Below are 12731 nucleotides of genomic sequence, written 5' to 3' on the forward strand. Positions count from 1 at the left end.
TCGGTAAAATCGTATCACCTGCCAGCAGGTTGTAATGATCACTTGCCCAATTTAGTACAAAGTGGTGCCACAATTAAACACTTAATTGACTTATTATATGAGAGTATCAGACGTTGCGCATTGGAGGAGAGTTCGTTACCCGTGTAAGCACTTCACTCAGGTTGCGCTCGAGTTCTTGGGTGAGCAAGGACTGCTGCTGTTGTATTCGCAGAAACAGAGCGAAGTTTTCTGATCTGCGGTAGAAGATCGGATATTGCTACTGCTGCAGTGTCTCTCCAGTACCAGACCTCTAGATCTGATACGAAAATAGGACCAAGTCGCGCCGTTTTCAGTGCAAGAAACAATAATTGCTTAGAACAGTCACTCTACATAGGCGGTGATTGTTTACATTCTCATACATAACATCCAGCTGTCCCTGTAGATCTGCGGCAGATTTTGTCGTCCCGCAGAACGTAAGAGACAACAGACAATCACTAGAGGATTTCTTGCTAGCTAAACAGGGAACCCATGTTGAAGACAGCCGCACGACAGCAGTCCGTGTCGCTATTGTTCAAGTGATGACTAGTCTAACAAGATTACTATACGCAACAACAGATTTCACACTGGCGATTAGGTACGAAAGTCACACGCGTCACATTCTCTGCTGGTAACATGGACAGATGCAGCGCGATGTCCGAGGCGCGGGACGCGTTCCGAGAAGCGAGGCGTCGGAGAAGGCGCCGGGCCGGCGCTATCTTATCCGGGCGCGCGGTCAGCACGCACTCGCTCGCGATCACGCTCACGCACGGTCGCGCCGCCTGCCACACGCGCACAACGCACGCGCTGAGAACAGTGTGCGATCTTCCAGCGAGGCGCCTCGGCCGGCGCGGCCAGGCGGCAAAAAAGACCTCGAGGAGGGAAAGCGCCCGCGCCAATGGCGAGCCGCGCATTCCGCCTCCGGCCAATGGGGCGTCGCGAAACGCCGCGCTGCCTGCGTCGCGCTCGGCACTACCAGCTGATCGCAGCCGCCTGTTTGCACGCTTGATGCTCGCTAAAACTCGCGAGGCTCAGACCGTAATGCAACTTACTCTCCCGTAATTACCTTTCGGTGCGCCAACGGTGAACTCTGCTACCTAGGATAAGTCAATATTTAATTTGCAGTGATGAAGCGGGTATCGCATGTTTGGTTTCGGAATGGTAACGGTTTGTTACATTCACTCCCCCCCCCCCCCCCCCCCAAATTATTATTTGCAGTCACCCACACTTGTAACGTGTCAAATACGCTTATGATTTTAATGATAATAATACGTTTCACTAGAATAATAATTTTTTAAAATCAGGGCTTAGTACATCGCTTCAGCATAATATCCAAGAAATTGCAATTCAGAGAAATTAGCATCCGAAAAGAATTTGTATGAAGATTTGAGATAAACATGTGTACCCGTTTGTTCGTTTGTTTGTTTGTTTGTAACTCACACAATTCTACAATATTTTTCCGATCTTGATGGAATTTTACGCACTTTACCTACGCGACAAGAGGAAGATCACTGTCTACATAAGATTTCGTAATCTGACTTGAAACATAAACGTACGCAATATACATAAAGGAGAGAAGTTATTAGCAAAAATCTCTAAAAGTTGTTGGTATATTTACTTCAAATTTCTACACGATCCTCTAATGAACATCGGGCGGACATAGCCTATATTTTTCTTTAATATGCACAATCGCTGTGGGGGTAAGAACTATCTACCCAAGGCAACTAGAAATAGTCAGGTAGGCCATTCCGGGGTGTCTAGCTGCTTTTGTAAAATGTAAACTTTCACGGCCGGAATTGTCACAATTAATAAAATATTCCAGGCTATTACGCCGTGGTCGAAGGGATTTCACGCGCTGCTATTGGGTAATGCGTATACTGTCATCGGGAATACGAACGCGAGAGCTCAACACCAGCCTCATGTGCTGATTGTTGTTAAGTGTTGACGCGCATAATTAAGCATCGCTTACATCTAAAATTATGACATCAACACTTTTATGTTATAATATCAGCCACCGTCAAGGACTTAATATTAAGATCTTGAGCATGTTACTGCGGTTTTAAATACTCACTGTAGCTCAGTTTGATGACGACACAACCCACTGAAGATTTCTCTTTGCGACCAGTTCTTTTTTTTCTGTTTCAGCTCTTGGCTGCTGATGCCTTATAGGCGTATTCTAGCGAAAGGTCTAAATCAGCTGCCATATTCCTAGTTATGTTAATAAAGAACACGGTTGTGAGAGAAACCAGTTAGTGGTGCATATCGGGAAACTTTGCGGTTACTGTAGAAAACTTTTACATCACTCCGTTACATGTCGCCCATGGTTCAAATGGCTCTGAGCACTATGGGACTCAACTGCTGAGGTCATTAGTCCCCTAGAACTTAGAACTAGTTAAACCTAACTAACCTAAGGACATCACAAACATCCATGCCCGAGGCAGGATTCGAACCTGCGACCGTAGCGGTCTTGCGGTTCCAGACTGCAGCGCCTTTAACCGCACGGCCAATTCGGCCGGCCATGTCGCCCATGAAAACTGCAAAATATTACTTCAGACTCCTTTATTTTGTTGAATCTGTCAGCTTGAGGAAAAATCAACCCACCTTTGGAGGTTACGCAGATCCAGTTATTACCGGTGATGCAATCTGAATTCAGAGGAAATTTTTTGGTACTGAACTCAAGGGACTGTCAATGCGCTTGCATTTAAATGCTACGTAATTCTCAAGGTAGTTGTGCTTCTCGGGATTCGCAGTCCTCACTGATTGCTGGTTCATAACTAGGAAACCGCAACATATCTAGTTCTTGTTCACTGAAATTAGTAAGTCTAAATCAGCTTCCATATTCCTAGTTACGTTAATAAAGAACACGGTTGTGACGAACTTTATGAAGTTCTGTTCTGTTTCTTTTGTTGGAATAACATGTGACAGTACCTCACTAGTACACTCTATAACGGACGTATTTGCCGACAAGGAGATGTCTTCTGTATTTGCAGTCAATATTAGAAGCCGCATTCTATTTTTCATTTCGGAAGGCGTTGTTGGGTTGTCGTAAAATGCACTCAGGCAACGAATTTCGGAAAAAAATTCTCCAAAGAGTTTTGGTTTAGCCTGGAAGTTAAGAATTACGAAGCTCCCATATTTTTATGTCACTGTAAAGTCAAAAGAGAGTGTTTATTGAAGCTATTAAACCATTCTGGAATGACAGCAGACATTGCTTTTTCCCACAGTGCATGTTAGAACAAACCTAAAGGAAGCGTTTTAGTGTGTTCTGTCACAGCTTTCGTAAGATACAGCACTTCTTTCATAGTACCAGGTCTGCACTTGAATTGTTTGCTCCATTTCTGAAGTGTTAACCGGCAAGGAAAATGGTAGTTCTTTTTCTGGAAGTAAGTAGACGCTTTGGGTGAGAATGCTCTTAAGATGCGACATCTTCCGGAGCCCACTTCACTCACTTTTTATTTATGACAAGTTCGAAACTGGCCTGGTGAGAAACATCGAGATAAAATGCTATTTATAGTATCTCTAATTTTATTGTTTTATTCCAGAGGAAGCACACCTATTTATTTCCGCAGCATACTTCGATCACTTAGCTTCAGGACCTTGTTACTTCTTTTCAAAGTATGCTTTTCATACCTCGGCAGTTGTTTTTCAGATTTTAATCTGTTTCTTTCTTCAGATCCTTGCGTTATTCACATTAACAAGGTCAGCTCTATCTTTCGGAAATCGAAAACGACATCCGCAGTTTTATGTGAAGTATTTTTGCATTCAGTAATGGCACAATGTTTTCTGCTTTTGCTCATAGTACTACAAAACGGCCAGCGATTAAGAGTAGGTAAGACGTGACTGAATTCTGTTTATTTTAACAGAGGGGGATGGGAATTTGCTATTATTAACAACGCACTTGTAGTGTTCTCGATACCCGTACTCCTTATGACGTCACGCCGTTTGGCCAGCAGTCTGCGCAGGAAAGCCAATGTGGCACCCCCTGCCACCTACCAATCAAAGGGATGGGGATCAAAAAGAAGCTTAGCTCGGGAGGTGTGAATTCCCAGACTTCATTCGTCCCGTATTTCAGAATGAGAGCAATTAGCGACTCGCAACGAACTTTACACATAATTTCAAATCTTTACGATTTTTTTCTCGCTGGAAATCACTACAAGGAAAAAATTTTATCGATTGCTACTTTTCCGCTGTTCCTGCAGTAAAAGTACCGCATGAGGCATTTATTACTTCTTTACTACTCACCATATTTGTGACACATGTTACGGATAGTACGTACATATACCACTGAACGAAAGTGTAAAATTATATTACTGTACGACACACTTCAGGAGATATGACGTTATAAATAATGAGATATGTCAGAAACTGCTGCATCATGGATGACTTTTAAACTTGTAACTCCTTTGCTACTAACTCTGTCCGCAATCAATTTCGCAGACAGTATCCACACATGCCGCTAAATACACCAAAAATATCGTACCATTGTAAAACTCATGGTTCACGAGATAAGACGTCGTAAACACTCAGATGCGTTAAAAATTTCAGCATTGCTTTGCCACTAACTCTATTCGCAATCCATATTGGAGATAGTATCTACATATGCCGCTGAATGTACCTGCACAAATATAACGTTGTGCGAAGATAGTTCAGAACATATGACGTCACAAACACTGAGATGCGTGAAAACTTCCACATCATGTATGAAGTTTTAATACCATTATTCTTTACTACTAGGACACTCCTCTGGGCAAGTTAAGGAAATCCCTGAAAGGGGCTGCACTTTTGACAGCTTTCAACTGTGAAGCTCAAACTGTTGCAGGCGAAAACAATTGCCGCCTATACAACCATGAAGAGGCGTTGCCATAGATACATTTACAGAAACCTGTTGTAGACAGGCGAAGCAGATGCGCTCAGCGTACAGTATAGAAACTGTCCGAGTTCATGTTTCTTAATTTACATGCAGTAGTTATATATTTGCACATAATGGATATTTCTTTCAAAGGTGTTGTCGGATACATGGAAACGATTGTTTTGTTTTCAATTCTAATAGAAAATTGACAAAATTAATAGCTGGGTTATGCCGGGTTTGTCAGCTAGTACAATATAGGATCGATGTGTGCACTCTCTATGTGTGCATTCGGCCTACACTAAGCACTACAACTCTGAAAACTGGTCTGAAGATTATATGAGCGTGTAAATGAATGGAATGCTGTTACTTTCATGTGATCCCGCCTACTTTTCGTATAACAGTCCTTCCGTTATTTCTTTTCTCTCAGTAGCGGGTTTTCCCCTTTCTGTACCCCCTTACGTAACATTCTGTGGCTTTGTCGGTTCTACCTGTGGACTTATGAACCGTGCCCGACTTCTTGTTGACAGCACGTGCTGTCAGCTTTGCAATGTCCGCCGTTACCTAGCTAGAATTTTACTGTCAGGTCGTGAGCCCATCCACGTGGGTAGTCCCGCACACAAGCGACTGAAAAGTATTTTTTGTTAAATGTAGCTCGTAATTTCTGAGTTCCTTGCCATTTTCATGCTACTTTATTTTCTAGTAGTTAGCTGTGAAATTTGGAAATTGATGGATGTAAATACACCCCAGGAAAAGCAAAATACACCCTTTTATAAGTTTCCAATGCTCTCAAGATTTATTGTTGGAGCAGTGCATATGAAGTGCATGAAATGACTACATATACAGATCAATAGCACAAGCGGTTCTGAGGTACTGGGTATCAAGCCACGCTGAAACTTTTATGTTAGTACGTGCAGGTGCTGACTCTGGCATCAATTTGATCGTTAAGATGGTGAATACTGTCCTGGGATACGTTATGCCACGCCAGCTCGATCTGATCACGTAGTTCTGTAAGAATGTTGGTTGACGAACCGCATGAGTCACTTCTCGTTCCGCCGGCCGAAGCGGCCGTGCGGTTAAAGGCGCTGCAGTCTGGAATCGCAAGACCGCTACGGTCGCAGGTTCGAATCCTGCCTCGGGCATGGATGTTTGTGATGTCCTTAGGTTAGTTAGGTTTAACTAGTTCTAAGTTCTAGGGGACTAATGACCTCAGCAGTTGAGTCCCATAGTGCTCAGAGCCATTTTTTTCACTTCTCGTTCCATCATAACCCCCCCCCCCCCCCAACGTGCTCGGTTGGAGACAACTCTAAAGATCGTGGCTGACCAGGAAAGTTGCTGCACGTCTTGGAGAATACGTTAAGATACGGGAGCAATGTGTGGGCGAGTATTGTCCTGTTGGAACAACACATAAACTTCCTGTAGCATGAACGGTAAAAGAACGGACCTAACAACATCCTGCATGTAGCGAAAGCTGGTTAGCGTCCCCTCCAGAAACACCAAAGTTGTAACTTCTCGCAGACCAGACCATAAGGCCTGGTGCGAGGCTAGTGTGACTTGGGAGAATGTATTCTACGAGATAGCGCTCACCGGATCTACGTCGCACGCGCAAACGACCATGAACTGCGTACAGGCAGAATCTGCTTTCTTTCTGAAGACCAAGGCGCGCCAGTCCGTCTCCCAAACGATCCTCTGACGGTACCAGTCGAGCCACGCACATCGATACTGTGGCGTCAGTGGAGGACGGACTAGAGGTGTGTGTCCCATCGTCGTCCCACTGCTAATAACTGGTTCGCAACAGTCTGCGTTGACAAGTCTGGTTTCACAAGCCCTCTTATCTGTGCTGTGGTAGCTGTACGATCTGCCACTGCTACCCTTAACGATACGACGATCCTGCGGGAGTCTGTGCTGCGTGGATGTGTAGAACCTCGTCTACGAGTGTCAGAATGTTCACGCCACCAAAGATAATAGCATCGTTGCACAATTGACGAGGCTTGCCCTACTTGTGTGGCAATTCTCCGAAAGGACCATCCCATCACTCAGAAGGCCACAATTTGACCCATTTCAGTTGGCTGTAGGAAGGACGTGTGCATCTCTGTGTCATGGTTCCTTGCTTACTTCACACGTTTGCACCACACTGTGCCTTCTGGCTGTGAGCATTCCACGTTAAAGGCTACACACAGATGGCGCACGGATAGCTATCCTACTACGCTGTCTGTTGGCGGACGACGTGAAATCATTACCAGTACATCAACTATTATCGACGAGGCACATGCCATTTCCGGATGAAAAGCGATGTCGTCTTTCCAGATGTACTAATTTTTTTCCGGCAGTGTATATAAACGGTTCTACTGAAATTTGCGTTGTTTTTTTAAGGCAGGCAGGAGGGGAAACAACGCCACCACCAGCCACTCTTCTCCCATGTCACCCCCCCCCCCCCCAATCCCCCTCCTTGTACCTGTGTTGTATCTGGTTGTGGTCCTAAAAGCTTTCTTGGCGAAATTGTTGGTTTACAAGTTTTTGAATTTACAGCTGACTTGTCATTTTACCGTTACAGTAAGCTAACAGCTTGGCGGGTGGTGTCAGTTAAAAGCATACACTTTTTGAAGACGATACAATTATCGACGGGGAAGCGTTAACTGACAAAACTTGTAGTCAACAGCCATTCAGATCTAGCTAAAATAACAAACTGGTACAAACACTGGCAAAGAACTTCTTCTGTAGATAACTGTAAAGTTGTGCACTTCACGAAACGAGTTTATAGGCTCAATGAGTTACAATGGGGTCAAATACGTTGTAGAAACAGCTGGCAGAATCAGTGCGTTGAGAAATCAGGTGCAATCACGAAGTACCGCTGTGAAAGTAATTGCGGGCTTCAGTTCACCGCTCGCACACTTACATCTGCTGTTTCACAAAGAAGACAAGGGAGACCTGTACTGCGATATTGCTCAAGTGTGTTGTATCCCTGTATGACTGGTCTAACACAGGACATGAAGCGCATACAAAGAAGAGCAGCAAGAATGACTGTGGGGATGTTTGGCAGGCACAAGAAGATACCAGAAAATCTTAAAGTTTCAGACGAAGTAAAATGTCCAAATCGCGAAAACCTACTTGGAAAGTTTTAGGGAGAAGTTTCCAGGCTGGAATCCATGAATATAACTTATCTCCCGACATATCACAGATGAAATTAAATTAATAACACCATGCACAGAGCCATGCAGTCAGTACGTGCACAGTACACCCATGGATGGAATAGAAAAATCCTTCAAAAACATGCACCCTCTACTGTTCCGATGTCAGACTGAGATTCGATGAAGAATTCACCCAAGAAATAAGTGGCTTACAAAACACTAGAAGAAGGGTGGAACTTGAGTATCTGTAATTTCATACTGTGTTATGAAATGGAACTGTGGCTGGTCGAACACTTGAAGAAAATAGATACCAACAGCCACAATTTTATTTAATATTTTTATTTAGTCACCAGTTTTGGTGCCTCATTTGCACCTTCTTCAGGCCTCTATACACGAAATTCGGTAAGTCATCTAGTCGTTTGTGTTACTGTAGGGCCCACTGCATCCAATTGGTTTCTGTATACTTCTAAAATGTCTCGGTAGATGTAGATGCTTGACACCTTACCTCTAACAACAACTGTCCTGGTAGTTAAATAAAATGTTGGTATATGTCTTCTTTCAACCTGAGTATTGGTCTTCAGTCTGTGACTCTTACCAGTAAGCGTGAGAACGTTACGGAGATGTTCAACAAACTCCACTGGTAGACTTTATGGGGAGGTTTACTGCTGAAATTCCACGTAAAGTCGTGTGATGTATTAGTCCCTCCCACATATGTGACAGGAAGTGATCACGACGAGATAATCAGAGAAATTACAGCTCATACAAGCCTCTGGCTGCCCACTTATTTAGCCAATTACATCGTCTCATATGGGGGTTTATCGACATCGTCCATCGCAAGCACAATTCGTAAATGAAACAGAGAAATGGCGGAGGAAGGAGGGTAAGATAGTTGTACTAGACATTATCATCCGTCACACACAATAAGGTCGCTTGCAGGGGCAGATATAGATGTAGAACCAAAGAATCCTCCCCGAGAGTCAGCGGAGATTTAGCAAATCACGGAACGGCCGAAAGACATTCGAGCTGATTTTCTCCTGAAGACGCTTCCTGCGTCATACCACTACGCCATCTCGATCGGTAAACAAGGGTCCGAGATAATACAAGATTCAAAAATATATGTTCACTCTATATTCACTGGACGCAAGCTGGAACTTTTCATTAGAAAATATCAGATATCTTCGTAAAAGTGGTCCCGGCGAGATAGAAGTCATTAAAAATGAAGCTCTAACTCACATGGAGAAACATCGGGAGGAAAATGCAAGGAATAATAGCAATATTATTAAAAGAATTTGGCATTTGCCTGACGTGATTTACGGAAACGAAGGAAAAGTAATTATGCATACTTTTGATGGCACTTTGTAATCCACTCCTCTTGAATATGATGCAAGTGTCTTAACAAATAAGCCATCTCTCACAGTGATACATTAGAAAATTTGTATACAATAAGCTGTCTACGAAATTCACCATTATTACATTTTCTTCACTTTAGTTCAACAAATTGTGGAGGCGACTTCTCATACTTTGGTTACTCATTTGCTTGTTTATCTGACTGCTTATGGATCTGATCTTTAACTATGTCAAACCGTTCCGCTATTTTTTTTGCCCCTGCCTATAGGCAGGCGAAGCGCCGCTAACCGCTGGGCAATGCAAGGGGGTGCTGCCTCCAAGCGAAGGGTCTGCCACCCAAGAGGCGGACAAAAAAAAAAAAAAAAAACTCTTCAGCCCCCACTGGGGAAACGAGGCAAATAAATTACCCAACCAAACAAAAAAACTCAACGGGGACGAAATCGTGTTTAGGCTAGCGCATTTTTATATGCTCTTAAAGTTCCGTGTACTGGTGTCAGAAGCAGTGAATTGTGTCGCCTTCCGGGGAAATAATAAAATATAAAAACGATTCTTTGGTGTTACCTACAACACTGATCAACTCACGCTCTGTCGGCGCCAAATTCAAGGAATTTTTAGTCGGTTACGACAGTTAGCATCAATCGCAAGAAACAGTAATCCCTAGAATGCGACTTACTTCAGATTAAACCAGTTCATATTTCTTGTCTTTTTATGTACGGCTGATGTCTCGTTTTTCTTTTGTCCTCCATATTCCTATTGGCTGGTGACTTTCTTTGGACGACCAACCAATGAACACATCGCGACTAGTGGCCCGCTGGTTAAGCCGGTCGACGAGCGAGATTGCTTTTCTTGCATGACTACGCTGAATTTGGTTTTCCATGACGTCCAAGGCTCATTCAGAGTGAATACTGTTATTGTTCCTTTAGGACGGGTACGCTTGAGTCACAGTCCTATTATCGCCAACTGAGCTAGTACTCTAATCTATTCCGATCAGCTCGATATTGTTAGGTGTTACTATTCAATGTTCCTCTCTTTACAACAGTAAATTACTTTAAACATTATTGATACAAGTATAAACAGGCAATCACTTCCAAAATTAAAAAAAAAACTGTATCTGTTATAAAACAGTACGTGGCGCAAGTTTTAAGCACAACAGAAAAGGCACCGCGAGTACAGTCCGCCACGATAGCTGAATGGTCAGCGTGACGGACTATCGTCCTAATGGGCCCGGGTTCGATTCCCGACTGGGTCGGCGATTTTTTCTCCGCTCAGGGACTAGGTGTTGTGTTATCTTCATCATCATTTCATCCCCATCCAGCGCACAGGTCAGCCAATGTGGCGCCGAATGTAATAAGACCTGCACCAAGGCGGCCGGAGCTGCCCCGTAAGGGGCCTCCCGGCCAATGACGCCAAACGCTCATTTCCATTTACCGCAAGAACAGAAACCCTGAAATCTGTCTTACTAATACAATGAAGGTCCGACTTCAGTCACAAACAAAGAATTTATCGAATAGTCACAACGCGTTCCGTGCCCTAGTGCGTTCATGCACTTACATCAAGTACTCGTATATAAAAAGAACGGCAGATATAAATATCACTAAAACGACAGTTTTTATCGTAATCGTTTTATGGTTCCCGTAGTGATTACACAGGAGGCATAAATAACAGTCATTGGATTACTATGTTTTGCACGTTACTGTAGTTTTTGTAAAAATAACAGCTACTATCACTGCATCGAATATAAAAACGTAAACATATCAAAGAGCTGCTACAAACAATTAAGGTATAATTCCTTCTACACAAAAAAGTTTTTATTGTTAAGATGATAATTTCATATAAATTTCGGAAGTGATTACAGGTCCAGTCCATGAATAAAAAAAAGGAAACATGACAAAGAGTAGCTATATACAATCACATCACACTTACTTCTATACAAAGACGTTTTTATAGCCAATACGATAGTTTCTCGTAAATAACGGGAACGATTTCAGTCCTGAAAATGGTTGTACCTGTGAATTTTATAATGGACTGCTAAGGTTGCTGCAAAAAATACCAGTTGATCTCGAATTTTTGCTCTGGAAATTTATTTTGTGGAAAATAATTCAGCCTGTTCTGACAGTGACTGAAAGTGTTGTAATGTGAAAAAGAAGCAGTAATATGTATAATAATGCATACAAATACTGATGCAAAACAGATGTATGCTCCTCAAGACGTGCCCCCAGGGTTTGAACTGATATATATGATACACGAATGAAGCCCGAACTACTTGTCCATATTTTTCGCAACTACTTCTAGTATGTTTATAATACCCGACTACATTGAACAAAATGAAGAAAACGTGAAAATTTTGACGTGACTCTCCAACAAATATAATCAGGAAATGCGGTATAGAAATGCCTGCAACTCTGTAACTGCATTAAGGAATGTACGTTTTCTTCTTTTTAAAAATAAACATACCCATATCTCTTTCCAGAACACTGCTATTTTGACCGTTAGTATCCTCTTCGAACACAGCATTTAGTGCATTAGTGTGTATGTGCATATCTTCAGCAGGAAAGTTCCCTTTCTGTTTCTTCTCTTGCCAGTTCAATTGTGACAAGGTCTTTTAGAAATTATTATGATGTGCTTTCTACGTTAAGCCCATAAGACTTCTTCTTGCAAAGTCATTTTGAGTTTTAGCACACCACAGAGCGGCTGTTTGACGCTGTTTGTAGGGAAACACTGAAAAGTAATGGATTGCCGTTTGCCTGTTCTGGCAGAAAGTTCGACAAAGATATAAAATGTTCTGCCACTTGTTTGTTCATAGATTTATTTACTCTGATAACATTACACATAATGTGATAGTCTTAATATTTTATCAGTGAATTAATTGTGACAAAAGTTGTCCAACTTACCAGTTACATTAGGTCTTATATTCAATGAACCACCTAAGGCTTAAAGAACCGGAGAAGTGCGAGTAGTACTCGCACACTAAGGGTTCCGTACAAACTTAATTATCTATATAGGCACTTCATCTATAAGTTTTGATGAGCCAGCGAGTATCGAAACATGCGACATAAATGACTGTAATTTTTGACTGCATCGACTTAGAAGTTTATTTTTTTTACTCTCTCAAGAGACTGTAGACCTTAGTAATTGACATAAATTTCAACTTGATGCTTCTACCCCTTACAGAGAGAAAGAGGTCTTAACATATGGACAGACATACAAAAGTGATCTTATAAGGGTTTCGTTTTTACCGATTAAGGTACGGAAGCCTAAAAAGGGTAACAACTGAAAAAGTAAAAACAACAGTAGCTACAACAAAAGTAACCACAGTTTATATTTGATTGTAAAGATAATGCTAGTAGAGAGAGTTATGGAATGTGAGGTAGAATTACACCGTTCAAAAATGGCTC

At 42.4% G+C, this 12731-nt stretch overlaps 1 protein-coding gene across 1 annotated transcript in view; it reads right to left on the reverse strand.

Annotated features, from left to right (window-relative positions):
* Positions 1 to 12731, reverse strand: part of LOC124619300 (eyes absent homolog 2) — a 760861-nt gene that overhangs the window by 223469 nt on the left and 524661 nt on the right. The window lies entirely within an intron of this gene.

The sequence above is a fragment of the Schistocerca americana genome, chromosome 6, assembly GCF_021461395.2.
Source record: "Schistocerca americana isolate TAMUIC-IGC-003095 chromosome 6, iqSchAmer2.1, whole genome shotgun sequence".
NCBI classification, from domain to species: domain Eukaryota; kingdom Metazoa; phylum Arthropoda; class Insecta; order Orthoptera; family Acrididae; genus Schistocerca; species Schistocerca americana.